Source organism: Chrysochloris asiatica, unplaced genomic scaffold, assembly GCF_000296735.1.
Source record: "Chrysochloris asiatica unplaced genomic scaffold, ChrAsi1.0 scaffold00141, whole genome shotgun sequence".
Classification (NCBI taxonomy): Eukaryota; Metazoa; Chordata; class Mammalia; order Afrosoricida; family Chrysochloridae; genus Chrysochloris; species Chrysochloris asiatica.
Window position 1 is genome coordinate 1,266,635 of NW_006408659.1, and position 6,458 is coordinate 1,273,092.

The window sequence follows — 6,458 nt, forward strand, 5'->3', positions numbered from 1 at the left end:
GTTACAGGGAACTCAGAATTCCTTCTTTACCCTAATCTTTCACGTGGAACAAACAAAAGCAAGAAAAGCTGCCTTCTGTTCATTTCTGTCTCATGGTGACACTGTGTGTTGCAAATAGAACTGTACTGCGTAAGTTTTCATGGCTGTGATCTTTTCTAAGGAGACTTTTCTTCCCTGCAGTTCCAGTAAATGGGTTTTAGGTTAGTAATCAAGCACTTAATTATTTGCACCTCCCATGGACTTCTTGGAGTCCTGTTATGGTGCTATAGGGTTATCACTGGACTGTTAACCTCAAGATTAGTAGTTCAAACCCACAAGCTGCTTCTTGGAAACTCTCTACAGAGTCACTATGAATCAGAACCAATTTGCTGGCATTTAACAACAACAACAGTGACTCCTTACCTAGAATGTTAAACGTTGTCAAGTCAGCACTGACTCATAGTGACCCCATAAAGGATTTCCAAGGAGTGACTGGTGGGCTTGTGGTTAATGGTCCTGTGCTTATCCTACAGAGCCACACTAGAGCTCCTTACCGAAATGAGTCATCCAAATTGGCACGACAGCAGGTCAGTGGGAAACTTATGTCTAAATTAGGACTCGAAGAGACAAATTTGAGCTGGGAAATTAAGACTCGTTTCTGCATAGAAATTTCTCTCAAATAAAAAAAGCATACTAATGAGGAGGGGGGAATTAAGACATGAAAGAATAATCATGAAATCAAGGCGGATGGAGAATCCTTTGGCTGAGATAGCTATCTGTTGCAAAGGAGGAAAAATATTAATTTTGGCAAACTTTTATTTCTAGGGATTATATTTATTTATATAGGAGAATTTCAAGGGATAAAATAAAATCATATTTGGAAGAATATAATACTCTGTTTTAAAAAAAATCCTCATTTGTTATTTTTATATGTAATTGACATATTTTTAAAAATTCTCCCTAACTCAGAGATTAATTTATTGATTTTCCCCCTGTAATTTATACACACAGGCTTCAATTCTAAATGATTTAGACAGCTCTTATCAGCTCTGGTGCAAAGAAGATTTGTACAAAGGAAAACTAAATATTGCTCTTTGGAAATATAGTCTCAGTTTTGATTTTCTCATGGGCTTTGATAAAAGAAGAATATTTACCTATAACAAGAATTCTTGTTGTTGTTAAGTGCCATCGAGTGAGTTCCGACTCATAGCGACCCTGTATAGAGTTTCCAGAGAGCAGATAGTGAGTTTGAACTGCCGATGTTGTGGTTCAAAACAACCCTGCAGTTCAGTGCTTATCCTATAATGCCACACCAGGACTCCAATAACAAGACTAGATTTTGTCATTTCCACTGATGTCTGAGCTTGATCATTTCAAGGAGTAAACTGCCCCAAGGTTGCACTTTATGATTTTCATTCTCATTAAATAACCAAAAGCTGAAAATAAACCATAATAAGTTGCAGGGAATTCAGGCAGCTTATATAAAGTGAAATAAGAACAGTCATATATGCTATTTTTAAAGTAGTTTTAAATATTTAGCAGAGTTTCAGTTTGAGTTTACTTTCTTAGGTCAAGGAGTAGCCCAATTCATTTCATTGGTGATTTATACTTTGGCTCATTTTGGCCAGGGTCTGTGTAGAGTTTTATTAGACTGGAATTAAGCAGCTGCATTGCATCGATCGTCAACTAGAAACAGAGTGCTATAATGAACTAAGATTATGTGGACAGACCTAGGACTCTTATCAAGGTTAATTAACTTAACATGACACTTTGAGGCTTCTCATACAGATAAAATCTCAAAAGATTTCTTAGGCAAGTGTTTAAGTCTCTAGGATATTCTATGATGATAAACCTGTAAATTATTGTTGACAGTATTAGTAATGAGTGTTTTAAGTGGCAGTATAACAGCTTGAAGGCCACATTTTCCTTGGTGCGTCATACATGTTTTGAGTTACAAGAGCAGTATAATTTACTGAAAAATATTCTAACAATATGTTGTTGTTGTTAAGTGCCTTTGAGTCAGTTCTGACTCATAGCAGTCTTGTATAGGGTTTCTGAGGCTTTAAATTTTAGCGAGAGCAGAAAGTCTTTTCTTTCTCCCATGGAGCAGCAGGTGAGCTTGAACTGCTGACTTTGTGGTTTGCAATCCAAAGCTTCTCCTGTAGAGACACTAGGCTCAGTACATTTGAATTACGGTGTTAAAAAAATATTAAATATCCCATGTACTGGAAGAAGTACAGTCAGAATGTTCCTTAGAAGCCAAGCGGACATGTTATCAAGAGAACCCGTCCCTGGAAATACATAGATAGATAGATAGATAGATAGATAGAGAGAGAGAGAGAGAGAGAGAGAGAGAGAGAGAGAGATTGCCTCAGTTGTCAATGATTTCTGACATTGCACATTTATAATAATAAAAAATTTACTGTCTGACTATTTTGCAAGGACATTTATATCTGGTATTAAGAACTGAGGTCCCTAACCAGTGGATCCATGTCCACATAGAAGGGACTTTGCATTGCATAGTAGCTCACTGCCCTGGAGAGGAGAGGGGTCTCTATCCTCTCAGTGCCTATGGAGCTGTGGGGAGGGGCTAGAGTGGGACCTGAGAAGACAGTACTGCCTGCTGTATTCTGAGTACCTACAGAGGGCTGGGTCCTAGGCAGTGGGCACTTTAAGTTGATGTCCTGCAGATCAGACACCCTAAGACCTAGGAGGCACTGGGATCCCAAGTTCTGACCCCAGCTCTCAGCCCAAGTGGAGGTGGGGATCAAGTATGCCATGATCAGAAAGAACCCTTAGACTGGGGGGGCCCTTGGGTGCAAGGACCCACAGGACTCCCTGTCAACTGTTCAGCCCTTGTGAAGACACTTATGCTTTTTTGGGTGGGCATAGATGAGGGCTGGACAAGGTACCTAGGTGGGAACAGGATCAGTGGGTGAGTGATCAGAGGTAGCTGCAATTCAAGATCAAGGGCACTCTAGATTGTGAATTCTCATGGTGACAAGAAGGTGGAAGGGAAGTGGCCTGCTTCTCCTCCTTCCTCATCTGTCTCAGTCTGGAAGCTCCAATGAAACCTGTCCACTATGAGTGACTCTGAAGTATTTGAAACACTTGGCATAACTTCCAGCATCACAGCTACTACCATATGACAAATTGACAGATGAGTGGTGGGGTATGACACAGAATGTTTAAAAATAGATCATATTTCTGTAATGTTCAAGTGTCAGCTGCAGAAAACAAAATCCACACAAACTAGTTTAGAGCTGAAAGAGTTTAATTCAGAGAATAGTCTGCATAGAAAAAAATATAATCTAAAAGAGCAGAGATTGTTGTTGTCCACAAAACTACTCTGCTATGACACAACATAGTGCAGGTGCTGGGGAGGGCAATACAAAAGAAGGAGGAGGGCATGGAAGAACAAGGTAGATAGGGGAACACTGAGACAGGTTTGCATGAGCTAAATGAGACAGAGGTAAATAAGGACACATGCTCAACCTTGGAACAACAAGGCTCTGTGATACAGGGATCAAGGCATAGTCTGAAGAGGGGAAATAATACCAAGATGCTTAACTTTCTTATGAATATTGGTTTCCCTTGCCTACTATTGTAGAATGGACACTTGAGTGGGATAGAAGGGAATGTCAGGAAATGTGATTACAGAAAGCTTGTAAGCCCATCTTCAGCCTATAACTGATTGGAATACCTAAAAGGGGTTCTAGAACTTGCCCAGTGAAATAGCCCTTCTGTGGAGCCTTTGCAGAGTATAGGACCTTAGGTGGAATCCTGAGGCCCATCCAGAACCTTCTAAGGTGGGAAATTCCCACTAGAAAGGACAAGCAGACCAGCCTGGAAGAGCTAAAGTGACTGAAGATACACCTTCAAAGAAAGATCTGCAGGATAAACCCAAAACAAATATGGCAGTATGACTGGTTACTACAAGAATAAGCAAGTTATTTGCAGGGAAACCATCAAAGCAAGCTATCAAGTTCCTTCAGGACAAACCACTCTTCAAGACTGAAACTCAAAAGGAACACATGAACAGGCATGTAAGCTTGCTGGCAACCACATTGTGAGTGGAAGAGGTGGAAAGGCAGCAATGAAGAAATGGGCTGAGTTCGACTATGTTCCACAGACTCCCATTGACCTGGAGATGAGAGAAAGAAGAGCAAGGGCTGGTTGGTCCAAAGTGTGGTGAGACCTGAGAACACCTAAGCCCATGGACAAGGACATAGCTACAGAGGGCTATAGCTGAGAGTGAAGCATCCAGCTAATATGAAGTGAGGGGAGACACACAAGAACACCCATACTTACAGATAGTGCCCATTTGATCTAGCCTCCATAGCCTAATAATCAGAACTCACCTAGAGGAAGATTAAAAAAATAATTTTGATAACAGAAATGAGGGTAAATTGCAACAATTTGATGAACTTGACCTATGGCAGTAGTAGCTCAAAATACCAACCGAGAGGGAAAGCATCTTCATATCAAATATCAATCCTATCCTCTCTATACAGAGTAGATAGGGATGAGCTACTTAGGCATTGGCTACCTAAAATGAGGAGGCAATAAAGGCACGAAGTGACTGGCTTACAAGTTTTCAAGAGGGAGTTTAGTTTAAGAGTGTGTGGGGAAAGATTGAGTCCCCACTGAATAGTTTTAATTTGTGTAAATGGGTCTGGTTAAAAGAGATGGGAATAAAATTCTTATGATTCAATAGTAATTGTTATCATGATTAATTGCAACTGTCACAACTGCAAAGGTAGACATCATTTTGTAACAAAAACGGGGGAGTAGTTAATCTTACAGTCCAGAAACAGAGGACCCTAGGACCATCAAGGGAGAAGAGCATAAGCCGAATATGGGACCCTATCCAGAGAAGCAGCGACACCAGAGATGGAGGCAGAGATGAGGACATGGAAGGAGGGAGCAGCTGAGGACTCTAGACTCATGGAAAGAGAGGGACTGAGTGTTTGCGGCCAGGAGGCAGGCTTTCAGAATGTGTCCTTTGGTTATTTAAATTATTATATATTCCTGATTGTTTTTGTGTGCATCCTTATTCTCCACCTCCCCAGCCTTGGCAAAAAAAAAAACAAAAAAACAGAGGGAATGGAAGCAAATACTATTGACTGATGATGAATGGAGGAGATTGTAATCATTGCAATGAAATGATGGTGTAAAGTTGATGTTCTCCCATGTAAACTATCACTTAGTTCACAATAAAATTTTAAAAATCTAAAACAATACAAAAGTATTCTGCCTTAGGTACAATCTAGAAAGCTGCTCTGATGCTACTATAAGAAACTGCAGCACCTGCTGACAGGTATCCATGCTTCTTGTTGTTAAGTGCTGTTGAGAATGTTCTGACTCATAGTGACTCTGTATAGGGTTTCCAAGGAGCAGCTGGTGGATTTGAATCACCAACCTTGCAGTTCAAATCGACTTGGCGTTCTAGTGTGTATCCTACAGTGCCACACCAGGACATCCATGCTACACTGGCCTAAATCAGGAAAGTTGCCTTCACTAATAAAGCAAACACCTGAGCCAAGAAGTCACATGGCAGGTTAGGATATTGGCAACAGTATAGCGAATACCTGCAGAAACTCCCATCTGTACCCTGGCCCTGATATCCCCGCCTCCCTTCTAAACAATGTACTATTTAAGTGCATCTGATTGGTGACTCCTAAATTATGTCAAGTACTCAAATGTTAGAGAAATCTGTGAAATACACATTTTACTTGGTGACCAGCCGCTCCTCAGAAACCCTATACAGGGTCGCTAAGAGTCGGAACCAACTCGACAGCACTTAACAACAACAATAAACCTGAAGAGGTGTAAAACTTATATTTCCCTGACTTCCCTGACATTTGAGTACAGGACACATGAAAGTTAAGGGAGTTGGTCCACAGTGTCCACCGCAATTTCCATTTTGTGAATGGTGTCTATAAATAAATAAGGAAAGGATGATGAATCAATTACCATAAATATTTCACAGAAAAAGAAACAAAAACAACTGGCATATTGTAAAGAATGCTCCTCTTCATCAGCAATCAGGACAATGAAAATGAGAACAACTTTGCATAAGTAAAAAAAGATTGAATAAAAAAATAACCATGCAGGAAGCAGGAAATCTCATTAGTGAAAATGTAAGTTTATGTAAGTTTTTTTCCCCTCTTTCTTTTTCTGATGGGCAATTTTTTTTATCATAAGTTATTTTAGTTCTTCATCTAGTCCTTCAGAAATAACTAAATTTTCAGAGATAGGTAATAAAGAATTTATTTCATGATTGTTGTTGTTAAGCGCCATCGATTCAGTACCTACTCATAGCAACCCTCTATAAAGTTTCTGAGGAGCGGCCGGTGAGCTTGAATCGCCAGTCTTGTGATTCAAAGCGACCTTTGCAGTCCAGCACATTAACCCACAGCACCACACCAAGATTCCTTATTCCATGTTGTTGTTGTTAGGTGCAATCAAGTCCAAGT